At 36.0% G+C, this 13497-nt stretch overlaps 1 long non-coding RNA gene across 3 annotated transcripts in view; it reads left to right on the top strand.

The window, feature by feature from the left end:
- The window catches only part of LOC134735465 (uncharacterized), a 173499-nt gene that overhangs the window by 139248 nt on the left and 20754 nt on the right, over positions 1-13497 (top strand). For 2 of the 3 annotated variants that reach the window (XR_010118601.1, XR_010118603.1), the window contains one exon: positions 2320-2502. This is a non-coding gene — a long non-coding RNA (uncharacterized lncRNA). The remainder of the gene's footprint in view (positions 1-2319; positions 2503-13497) is intronic. The other variant, XR_010118602.1, reaches the window with a different exon arrangement.

The following is a 13497-nucleotide window of genomic DNA, read 5'->3' as shown; positions in this document are numbered from 1 at the left end:
ACCCTTTCTTCCATTTGATCGAATTGGCTATTGAAGCTTATGCATGCATCATGTAGTTCTTGTGCCATGGTTTTCAGCTCCATCTGGTCATTTAAGGTCTTGTCTACACTGTTTATTCTAGTTAGCCATTCGTCTAATTTTTTTTCAAGGTTTTTAGCTTCCTTGCGATGGGTTCAAACATCCTCCTTTAGCTTGGAGAAGTTTGTTATTACCGACCTTCTGAAGCCTACTTCTGTCAGCTCATCAAAGTCATTCTTGGTCCAGCTTTGTTCCGTTGCTGGCAGGGAGCTAAGATCCTTTGGATGAGAAGGGGCACTCTGGTTTTTTGAATTGTCAGGTTTTCTGCTCTGGTTTCTCCCCATCTTTGTGGTTTTATATGCCTTTGGTCTTTGATGTTGGTGACCTACAGACGCTGTTTTGGTGTGGATGTCCTTTTTGTTGATGTTGATACTATTCCTTTCTGTTTGTTAATTTTCCTTCTATCAGTCAGGTCCCTCAGCTGCAGGCCTGTTGGAGTTTGCTGGAGGTCCTCTCCAGACCCTGTTTGCCTGGGTATCACCAGTGGGGGCTGCAGAACAGCAAATATTGCTGCCTGATCCTTCCTCTGGAAGCTTCATCCCAGAGGGGCACTGGCCTGTATGAGGTGTCAGTTGGCCCCTTCTGGGAAGTGTCTCCCAGTTAGGCTACATGGGGGTCAAGGACCCACTTGAAGAGGTACTCTGTCCATTCTCAGAGCTCAGACACCATGCTGGGAGAACGATTGCTCTCTTCAGAGCTGTCAGATGGGGACGTTTAAGTCTGCAGAAGTTTCTGCTGCCTTTTCTTCAGCTATGCCCTGCTCCCAGAGGTGGACTCTACAGAGGCAACAGGCCTTGCTGAGCTGCAGTGGGCTCCACCCAGTTCAAGCTTCCCTGGTCACTTTTTTTACCTACTCAAGCCTCAGCAATGGCAGACCCCCCTCCCCCAGTCAGGCTGCCACCTTGCAGTTTGATCTCAGACTGCTGCGCTAGCAATGAGCAAGGCTCCGTGGGCATGGGACCTGCTGAGTCAGGTGTGGGATATAATCTCCTGGTGGGCCATTTGCTCAGACTGTTGGAAAAGTGCAGTATTTGGGCGGGAGTGTCTCGATTTTCTAGGTACAGTCTGTCATGGCTTCCCTTGGCTAGGAAAGGGAAATCTCCCGACCCCTTGCACTTTCCAGATGAGGTGATGCCCCGCCCTGTTTTGGCTCATCCTCTGTGGGCTGTACCCACTGTCCAACCAGTTCCAGTGAGATCAACCCGATACCTCAGTTGGAAATTTAGAAATCACCTGTCTCCTGTGATAATCACACTGGGAACTACAGACCAGAGCTGTCCTATTCGGCCATCTTGGAATGGAATCACAAGAGAACCAATGATCAAGTGTTTTAAACCTTTGACATATGTGACAGATTTTAAAAATCAAATTTCAAATTCTAAGTTAAATCTTTTGACCTCAAACTAACTTTAGGATGTTTCAGAGGGCATCTAAAGCATCGGAAGGAAAGATAACAAACCAATTCAGACTTATTTGGTATGTTGTTATATGGGAGGTGTTGTCACATAAGAAGTGATGTTTAACTTTCTTTGAGTAATATTTGTATGGATGTGTTATTGATATGTGTTTTATAATGTTATGAGATTCATAAAATTCTGATATGTCTTGGTATATGTTATTAGTCACTATGACTATTATGTTAAATTATTATAGGCCATAGAGGAAAAAAAAACACCTTTTTTTGTCAGTTGCATCTTTAACCATGGCCATTTTAAGTTTTCTTGTTTACAGTTAATTGCTTTATTTGGATACTTTCAAAAGCATTTTACTATCAGCTACGGTCCAACGTTATTTTATTTGTCAAAAACATTATGGAAAGAACCCTGACAAGTACTTGTCAGTATAATTTTTGGTTGCTTTAGGATCATAGCATTGGAGGGGGTAAAAATTTCAAAACCCTAGTGAAAAATGCTAGACTCATAATATTGCTAACCTAGTGTGAAGCAGAACTAGAATTAGTTACAAGGGAATAAACTAATACATGATTATGTTTTTTAATGGCTTTTTGTTTGAAACATTGCTGTTGCTTTTCATGTCTGGTTTTCCAGAGTTAAGAAAACTTTTTTCTCTTGAGCTATCTATAGATTTACAACAATTTGGTCAAGTCTACTTTTGTAAGCAGAATTAAGACATTTAGCTTTCTCTCTGCTTAATCCACCCCAAATTTGGAACTATTTGTATCTTATTTTATCCCAATAGAGTTATTTATATAAGTTCAATAAGAATCTATTCTTGTAACAGGACAATTGAAAACACTGGTTATTTTACCAAGGCTGTTACTGAAATGTCATAGTTTCAGATATGATTAGACTGCCTTGAGGAAAGGAAGTTGGTTGACTCTTCTGGAGCCAATAAAAAGACCCTTGGAAAAACTGGCCTGGTATCTTGTCCATACAGTTCTCTGACATGCTTCCTAACCTTGTGGTAAGTAAAGAATGTCTTATTTATTTATTTATTCATCTTAGAGATGTGGTTTTCCTCTCTTGTCTGGGCTGGTCTCAAATTCCTAATCTCAAGCAATCCTCCTGCCTCAGCTTCCTGAGTAGCTGGGATTACAGGTACAAGTCATTGCCTAGCTCAGGAATGTCACTTTCTGACAGGCCCAACAATCTAAAGATATTTTTAAAACCCCAAGAAGAGAAGAATTCACCCAATTCTTCCAGGTATTACAGACAGAATTTCAGGATATGCTTGGCTTGGCTCCTAAGCTTTGGGAGGCTTTTAAAAGTCTAATCTGAGATTCCTTATAAAAAGTTTCAGAAAGCCAACTTCTAAAGAGCTTACATGGTAAATAATTATTTTTACTGTATTTTATACAAATAATCAGGCCAAGTTAATTAGACTAAACTTACTTTATAAGCAAATTAGTCTTTCTGTGTTTATCTTTGGTAAAAATGGAGGGATAGAGAGGAAAAATTATGTTTCAGGAGAAAAACTATAGTGCATCTGTTATTAAATTCTATCCCTGTTGATTGTTTTGAGTTTCTTTATTTTTTTTTTAATCCGGACTGAATTCTAAATTTTTAGTTTTCTCCAATATCTGGCTGTGACATTCTAACACTTCCAATTTGTTCCCACCATTCTGGCTCGGGATCATTGAAATTAAAACTATTTTACTTTCCGAAGCCCTATAAACTGAAGTCCTACAAAACAAAACAAAACAAAACAAAACAAAACAAAACAAAAGAGAAAGCTGAGTTTTGCAGTTTGTTGTAACCATTAATCTTTTAATATCTAATTAAATATCTGATTGCTCACACCTAACTTTGGTGGAAGGCCATCTACAACACCACTACCTGCAATGAGACACAGATGTTAACTGTTTAACTAAACTGGCCATTTCTCAGGAATAAGAGGCTATTCAGTAGCTTATGGAAGAATCCATCCAACTAATTTCTGAACTGTAAAACTTCTTGGGGAATCTTTAGACCAAGAAATGTAGGGACTCAAAATATGACACCCTGAAGGAAAGGCCTAAAATGGGGCCTCAAAAGCAAAATCTCTCTCTGACTTTCTGCCATCCTGCCTCTCACCCCTCATTCTCCCCAGAGGCAAGCCATAAAAACTAGAATCCCTCTTCTCCAAGGCAGGTCATAGAATCTAGAATCCCCTTTCCTCAAAGCCAGACATAGAGCCTAAAAATATTAGTCTAACCTTCTCCATGCTCCCTCCACCTTTTTGTGTTAACAACTGTCCATAAATAAAGATCCTCATTTCAGAGAAATCCTACCCCATACCCAAAAGGAAGGAATGCTGCACAGAGCCGCCAATAAAAATCTGAATAAGTAGGTCTTGCTGAATTTTCCCACTCAGACTATTGGCATTAGATTATACCTTTTTTTGTGCAATCATATCACTTCATGACTGTCCATACTTCATTGACCAAGGCGTAAAAACAGATACTTTTCCCTATATCTTTGGGTCTTCATTCTGAAGACTCCTGTGTCAATAAAACTGTGATCACATAAATGTGTTATTGATTTTATCTTGTTTACTTGTCTGTTATAGGGATGCTAGCCATAATCCTTATGACTGGAAAAAAAAACAGACTATCCACTATCTGCCCCTATAATTGTGTGTATTTAAAAATATACATAAAATATAGTAAATGAACTACTGCCATCAGTAGCAAGAGTACAGACATGGTATTCTTTGGTTACCTTTCATCAGTTCAGTGGCTTTTTATTAATATTTTATGAAAATCTACAGTAAGAAACTTAAGTTTCACAGTGGCCCAGTACAGATAAGTAAAGCAAATAGTTTCATAAACTTATCCCTAGAATAATGCTAGGCACTCTAATACTTTTTATTCTGTGGTTATGAATTTTTAAAAATTCTCTATGTCTCATTAGTGAACTTCAACCTTCAATTTAAAAAGCAATAAGCAAGACCACATAAAGGAACTTATAGTCTATAAAGAAAAACTTATTTAATTTTTTTCATAATTTCAACTTTTATTTTACATTTGGGAGGTGCATGTGCAGGTTTGTTACTTGGTTATAAGTGTGATGCCGAAGTTTGGGGGTGATCCTATCACTCAGATAATGAGATAGATACTACCCAATAGTTTTTCAACCATTTCCCCGGCCACCCTCCAACCTGTAGTAGTCCTCAGTGTCTATTATTGCCATCTCTGTGTCCATGAGTATCCAATGTTTAGCTCTCACTTATAAGTGAGAACATGCATTATTTGTATTTTTGTTCCTATATTAATTTTCTTAGGATGATGGCCTCCAGCTGTATCCATGCTGCTGCAAAGGACATAAGTTTGCTTTTTCTCACAGCTGTACCATATTCCATGGTGTGCAATTACCACACACATTTTCTTTCTCCAATTCACCATTGATGGGCACCTAGGTTGATTCCATGTCTTTGCTATTATAAATAGTGCTCCAATAAACATACAAGTGCATGTGTCTTTTTGGTAGAATGTTGTATTTTCTTTTTGATATATACCAAGTCATAGGATTGGAGGTCAAATGATTAAAAGTCATTGCCAAAACTGCAATTACTTTTGCACCAACTTAATGATTCTCTTTTACGCTCTTTGAGATGTCACCAAGCTGCTTTCCACAGTGGCTGAACTATTTACATTCCCATCAGCAGAAGAAAAAATTTTAAACAAACAAGAAAAACGAGTAAATGATGAAGGTGAAGATTTTGAACATTGAAAAATAGATAAAATAAATCAATAGTTCACTATTTTCTAAATTGTTATAATTCCTTAAAAATGTAACATTATGAACATGTACTTTTCAATATAAGAGAATTATGTTTTAGTCTCCCACAGGGTGGGGTACTATGTCAAATATTACTTTTTATCTTATTGTTAACTTTTCCTAAATTATTCTGTTTTCTGACACATTGCCACCATTCATTTACTCTGCTTTATTCAAACAAAATCCCCAAAATTGAGTTTTTTTTTATTTTGACTTTCCATCTTTATTACTTCTAACTACAGTTAACAATGAACTAAAACACACCAGTCATAACAATGTTGACATAGAGCCAAGTAAAAGAATAGAATATATTCTCAGTATTAATAACTTTCCAAATTACAAAATATTTCATTGCATAGTGCATTATCTTTGACAACACTAAATAATCATGATAAGAAACAAAACTGAGAGGATATCTTAGTCATTTGTTTTCTTGATAAAGATGTTGGTAAAATAACAAATAGTTACATTTTATTTCATGTAATTAATATCCTATCTCTGAATATTTTAGTTAAATGTAAAATATATCAGATAATATGTTCAAGAAATAGGTTGATATTATTATTTAAATTGAATAATATTAAGATTCTTGGGGGAGCTTGACCAAGATGGCAGACTAGAAGCAGATCATGTGCTTCACTTTTATGGGGAGTAAACAAAAGGGCTAGCAAACACAAACCCTACAGGCCAATCATCTGAGAAATCACATTGAGATCCATCAAGGCAGCATGAGGACACAGAGAACAGAGAAGAAAAGGAGCAAAGTTGGACACCAGCCTGTCTGGAGTCAGCATGGAGCCTGTCTGCCAACTGCAGATCCTGCCTAAAGGAGCCCCAAGGACCAGAACACCCAATAAAAACAAAATGTGGGCATGGAGACAGTAATTGGACTCATCCTAGACCCATAAGTGGACTAGAATCAAAGCCAGTCAACGGAACCCATCTTATACTCTAATCAAACCCCCAAAGACATCAAAGAAGATAAAAGCAAAAAAAAAAAAAAAAAATCCAAATGACAGCAACTTGAAAGATTGAATAACCACCAACCCACACAGCTGAGAAAGAACCAGTGTAAGAACTTTGGTAACTCAAAAAACCAAAGGGTCTTGTTATTTCTAAATGACCACACTAGTTCCCAAGCAATGGTTCTTAACCAGGCTAAAATGATTGAAATGTCAGAGACAGAATGCACAATATGGATAGGAATGAAGATCACTGACATTCAGGAGAAAGTTGAAACCCACTCCAAGGAATCTAAAGAATACGATAAAATAATACAGGAGAAAACAATCAAAGTGGTCATTTTAAAAAAGAACTAAACTGAGCTGATAGAGCTGAAAAATTTGCTTCAAGAATTACATAGCATAAGTGCATATATTAACAGCAAAATCAACCAAGCTGAGGAAGAATCTCAGAGTTCAAAGACCAGTTCTCTGAAATGACAATCAGACAAAAATAAAAATAAATAAAGGAGAGTGGACAAAACTGAGAAATATGCTATTATATATAGGATCCCATATGGAATCAACAAGTCTATGACACATTGCTGTCCCTGAAAGAGAGAGAGAGAAAGCATGGAAAACACATTTGGGGAAATGAAAATTTCCCCAATGTTGCTGAAGAAGCCAATATTCAAATACAGGAAATCCAGAGAATCCTTGTGAGATACTACGTAAGATGACTATCCCCAGGACACATAGTTATCAGATCTCCAGGGTCAAAATGAAAGAAAAAATGTCAAAGCCAGCTAGAGAGAAAGGGCAGGTCACCTACAAAGAAAATGCTACCAGGCCAAGAGTGGATCTTTCAGCAGAAACCACATAAAACAGAAGAGATTGGGGGACTCTATTCAGCATTCCTAAAGAAAGGGAATTCCAACCAGTAATTTTATATCCAGCCAAGCTAAGCTTCAAAAGCTAAGGAGAAACAAGATTCTTTTCAGACAAACATGTGCTAAGAGAGTTCATTACCACTAGATCAGCCTTACAAGTGGTCCTTAAGGAAGTGCTAAATACAGAAAGGAAAGATAGTTACTGGCCACCACAAAAACGCACTTAAATATGTAGTCCACTGACACTATAAAGCAACCACACAATCAAGTCAATATAATAACTAGCTAACAACATGATGACAGAATCAAATCTGTACATATCAAAATTATCTTTAAATATAAACAGGATAAATGCTCCAATTAAAAGGCAAAGAGTGGCAAGTTGGATAAAGAAGTATGCTGTCTACAAGAGACCCATCTCACATGCAGTGACATTCATAAGTTCAAAGTAGAGGGATGGAGAAAAATCTACTAAGCAAATGGAAAACAGAAAAAAAAAAAAGGTGGTTGATCTAATTTCAGACAAAACAGACTTTAAACCAACAATGATCAAAAAAGACAAAGAAGGGCATTACATAATGGTAAAGTGTTCAATTCAACAAGAAGATCTAACTATCTAAATATATAGGCACTCAATAATGGAACACTCAGATTAATAAAACAAGTTTTTGGAGACCTATGAAGAGACTTAAAAACCACATAATAATAGTGGGAGAATTTAACACACCACCGTCAGTATTAGAAAGATTATTAAGGCAAAACACTAACAAAGATGTTTAAGGCCTGATCTCAATATTTGACCAAATAGGCCTAACAGACATCTACAAAACTCTCCACCCCAAAATAACAGAATATACATTCTTTTTATCTGCACATGGCACATACTCTAAAATCAACCACATAATTGGCCACAAAACAATCCTCAATGAATTCACAAAAACTAAAATTATGCCAACAATACTCTCAGATGACAGTGCAAAAAAAATAGAAATCAATACTAAGAAAACCATGTAAAATCTTACAATTACATAGAAATTAAACAACCTGCTCCTGAATGACCCTCAGATAAACAATGAAATTAAAGCAGAAATCAAGAAATTATGTAAAATGAATGAAAACAAAGACACAACATACTAGAATCTCTGAGACACAGAAAAAGCAGTGTTAAGAGGGAAGTTTATGGCACTAAATTTCCACATCAAAAGTTAGAGAGGTCTTAAATTAACAACCTAACATCACAACTGGAGGAACTGGAGAAACAAGAGCAAAGCAACCCAAAGCTAACAAGACAATAACCAAAGTCAGAGCTGAACTGAAGGAAATTGAGACACAAAAACCATAGAAAAGGTCAATGGATACAGGAGATATTGTTTTGTTTTGTTTTGTTTTTTTAAGAATAAATAAGATTGATGGACCACTAGCTACACTACTAAAGAAAAAAAGAGAGAAGATCCAAATAAACACAATCAGAAATGAAATAGGGGATATTACCACTGAACCCACAAAAATACAAAAATCTTCGGAGACTTTTATGAACACCACTATGCACACAAACTGGAAAACCTAAAGCAAATGGATAAATATTTGGATATATACAATCTCCCAAGATTGAACCACGAAGAAACTGAATCCCTGAACAGACCAATAACGAGTTCTGAAATTGAATCAGTAATAAAAAGCCTACCAACCAGGAAAAGCCCAGGGCCAGATGGTTTCACAGCCAAATTCTACTAGATGTATAAAGAAGTGGTACCATTCCTACTGAAACTATTTCCAAAAATTGAGGAGGAGGGACTCCTCTCTAACTCATTCTGTGAGTCCAGCATCATATAAATAAACAAATAAAGAAAACTTCAGGCCAATATCCTTGATAAACATTGATGCAAAAATAGTAACTTTTCCTAATCCTCATAAATTCTTAGCTGGGACACCTTTGTAACAAAACACAAATTAACATGGAAAAAGATATACAAATTTATTAATGTGCATATAGACACAAGAGCCATATACAAAATATGAGCCTCAAAGTATGGCCCAGATGCCTAAAATTTTTATACCATCCTAAGGTTACAGAAAGAATACGGGCTTGAGGCTCCTGAAGGGGTGGGGAAGTGGAATAACAGGTTAATGGGAGAGCGAACACAGAAAAGTATGTCAAACCAAGTCTCTCTTATTATGAAGATAAAAATATATCACGTAATCTCAGTGCTGTTATGAAAAAAAATAGATGGTAGCCTGTACTAAAAGTTTCTCTATGGAATCTTTAGTCTCCTTTTCCTGTGAGTGAATCTTTCCTAGATCCATATAAGGGGATATGAAGAAAGCCTATTTACATCTGCTGTTTACTTCATTTTACTAATGCAGATTTCCTTTACAGATGCAAATTTCTCCCCACAAAAGAACGCTTTTCAGGGCAATTCTTGTGTTTGCAGCCCTTCAGAATATCCATCTAAAAATATTCCAAAGAAATATATTTTAGGGTGAAATAATCTGGCTTGCCTCATAAGAATGTTTCTTTTTAATTACCAAGATAAAATACAAGATACTATTTGGCCTAAGTCCAAATATTCATCTGTATTTTTTTACTATAAAACTATTAAGTTATTTTAAAATTAAAAAACAATAAAGCAAGGAAGTCAATATTTGTGCATCAAAGAGTGCTGAAGTTTTAGAGCTGGCCACATCCAGCTGAAAATTTGTGATAGTGAGGTATAGAAAAAAAATACTTGGATTCTCTTTTGGTCACTTTCATACAGAAATTTAAGAACATGTTTTTCTTTAGCTGAGAAGTTAATTATAGTAAGGTAAAGGATTTGAAGGCAGTTTAATTTTTTAACAGAGAATATGTCCAAGCTATGTTCAAGAACAAAAAGACAACAGTCAACTTTAAATACTAATATTTAGAAACGTGGTCAAGTATAGAGTTTATCTGAGCCTAAAGCTGGAAATTGCCATCCCTGAAACACGGACTCCAGAGAAATGGGTTCAGTGCTTCAAAGTTAACACTTAAGGTCTTGTTTATATAAGAAGGAAAAAAAAATAACAGGATTACAATATTTTCTATGCAAAGCATCTTCCAATTTAATTAATTACATTTTGTTTTATTTTCCCTGTGGCTTTTTTTTTCTTTTACAGACTTTTCACTTTCTTTCCAATTTAAGAGGGCATATCTAATAATCTAATATTCCACTTTAGATAATGTTATAGTCATGAGGTCATTGTTGAAAAAAGTAAGAGAAGTTTTAATCTTCAATGAAATCAACAGTAAAGAGGAAAGGGGTCTTCCCTGATACCTATAGTAATTTGCAATATTTTAAGACACAATGTAGGTAAGAAAAAAGGCTAATCTATAATCAGAGAAGCAAAGGTTATGGCTGCCTTGGTTATTGCTGCCTAGATTACAACTGCCTGTCATATCACTCAGGTCACATAATCACATTCCCTTAAGGCTCAAAATATTTTAAAGTTTCAACAGTTTAGATTTTGAATAACTTATTTTCACAGAGCATTCGAGTATTCAAAAGCAACATCATCTATTTGTCATAGCACTGTGAACCTATGCACTATTCTCAGATAATATGTATACTATAGGAAACATGTATACTATAGGAAATATTACAATCCAAAATGTGGCTCCCTGGTGTAAATATTACAAGATTAAAGGCCTTTAAAGTTCAACATACACTGGAAGAAACTTTTTCCCTGCCTATGTAGAGATCAGGTTAACTCACCAAGGAGAACAATGATTTTTTCCACCTCCTCCATGTTATTTCAGTATCTATTGCAGAAAAGAAGACTTTCTACCTGAAAACCACACCTGAGCAGACCCTTTCACAAGACAGTATCTTTCTTTCAGGATCATTCCATTTTCACAGAGAGCTATTTACAGGTGAACCTCTGTTCCCTGATCCTTTTATTCGTTTTAATAATCTTTTCATCATCCCTCAACAGAAATACCTATATTCCTCATCTCCCCTTCCCCCTCTGAAAAAAGATATATAAGTATCTGAGTCCCACTGAGATATTTGGAGTGATCACAGTGTGGTTCTCCTCCATATACATTAAAAAATTTTTATTCTTTCTCTCCTAAAATTAAAAAAATTTATTCCTCTCTCCTGTCTTTTGTGAACCGATTTTTCAGTGAACTATCAGAGAACAAAGGAGAAGCTTTCCCTTGGTCCCTACAATACTGAAACGTATTTTGCATATTTTTAAATACGTGCATACATATATACACATATAGGTTTTTGATGTGTGTGTACAAATATACATGTACCTTTTTTAGCCTTCCATATTTTGATTTTTAAATAATTATTGGCTGTTATAAGTTTTAGGTGTTTTTACATTTCAAAATATAAACTTGAACATGCTAAAGGTAAAAGCTGATAACCAAGGTATAATTTTCACTGGGCCTTGGGAGTAATAACTGTTGGCTTTCGTATAACCTGCTACTCTCAACACTTTCACAAACACAAACACAACGAGTCAATCTCTGTCATCAGTTCCTCACGCACAACTCCAAAGCTGAATCTGGTCCTCAGCAGCTTCCCCAGGGAGTCCGTTAGAATTACATAGCAGCTGCAGAGGGCAACATCTGGACATGACATTTTACCTAAGTTAGTGACGACTAACTTTGCCCTAGCACTGTCCATATTGTTCTTGCCACTTTGACAATAAGTGCGGTAAGATATTAAAGCGTGTAAAGACTGTTTGGGGCTAACATTTAGTACGGACATTCAAAGTGCTCTTCAGCATTCAAAAAACAGAGAGGTTATTTTAAACTCGACCACAAATTCAATATTATAATTTTTTCCCTATGGTAATTCATATGGATAAACAAATCTCAATATTTCTTAAATGAAAAGTATTGAATTTAGTTGGAGAACAAAAAATAATGCCTTTTCCATGTCAAATCACATTTGTTTAATGCCCAATAGGGACCAGCCTGTGTTCCAAGAAAACAATTGTAGCCCACATGGTTTAGTTTTACACATAATCAAGATGGCTTTTGTCTGATTTAAGTTTAAAACCAATTTGACACCTAACTTTCATTATGTAATGACTTATTTAATACAATCTTTACATTTTATGTATTTCTTCGGAAATAACTTAACTATGTAAAAGATAAAGGATTCATAACTTTCCGTGGGAGAGATAGCTATTTAAAATACGTATATTCTCCTCAACTTCATCTGTTTCAAATTCAGTCATCAAAAATGGTGATTAGAATGTGCACATTCTAATACCAATCTCTGTCTTTATCTATTCAAATATCTCCTAACTGGTGATGACTTTCCTCACAACTTTTTTGAGAATGCCAATATCTCTCCTTGCAGCACTTTAAATCACCTGCCTCCACCTTATTTTTCTTTACTGGACGTACTGCTAATCATCTGACACATTATGTATTTTTAGTTGTATACTCTCCTCCCACTAGAATATAAACTCAATGTGGCAAAGATTGCTTTTTGGTGTTCATTCATTCATCGATATATCTTCAATGCCTAGAACAGTGCCAGTACATAGTGGGCATTCAAAAAACATTTGTTAATGAATAAATAAAAGATTTTTTCTGCGAGCAAAGGATTTTGCCTAAACTAAAGCACGTGTGATTTTTAAAGTGGTAAAACTGGTGATAACAATTTGGCTGAACAATATTCTTTTCGGGCAATTCTGGCGTCTTATGGGGTAAGGTGGAATAAGCATACCCTCTTTATTGTCTCGCATTAGAATGCAGCTATAAAATCTGGAAAGAATGCATGAGCAGCCATTGGAGAACTCTGAAAAGTAAGTACTAGCAGGTCAGTTACGCTGTACCAGAACTGCAATGCTGACAAACTCGTAGGGAAGTTACCTTTTTCTTTCCCCTTCAGTATTTTCCAGCTTGGACTCAGGCAGCAAAAAAATCAGAAGGGAGAACTGACACAGAGTGCTAGAAGCCCACCAGGTCTAGCTTGATGCAGTGAAGACAGACATTATTGTTCAGTGCACATGTGCATTTACCATGATCCACCTAACCTGGGTCATAAAACAAACTTTAACAAATTGGAAAGAACTGATATTATACAAAGTATGTTCTTAAATCATAAGGGCATTAAACTTAAAACCAATAACAGAAGATGAAAAATATTAGAAAAGACTTTTTAACCACTTTTTTTTTTTTTGTGAGTCGGAGTCTTGCTCTGTCATCCAGGCTGGAGTGCAGTGGCGTGATCTCGAGTCACTGTAACCTCCACCTCCTGGGTTCAGGCGATTCTCTTGCCTCAGCCTCCCAAGTAGCTGGGATTACAGGCATGTGCCACCATGCCCAGCTAATTTAACCACACTTTTAAATAACGCATTGTTTAGAAGAAGTCTCAAGGGAAATTT

Source organism: Symphalangus syndactylus, chromosome 21 (assembly GCF_028878055.3).
Source record: "Symphalangus syndactylus isolate Jambi chromosome 21, NHGRI_mSymSyn1-v2.1_pri, whole genome shotgun sequence".
Lineage (NCBI taxonomy): Eukaryota > Metazoa > Chordata > Mammalia > Primates > Hylobatidae > Symphalangus > Symphalangus syndactylus.
Note: the sequence above shows the minus strand (reverse complement) of the source record. Positions and strands in the feature narration are given on the sequence as shown.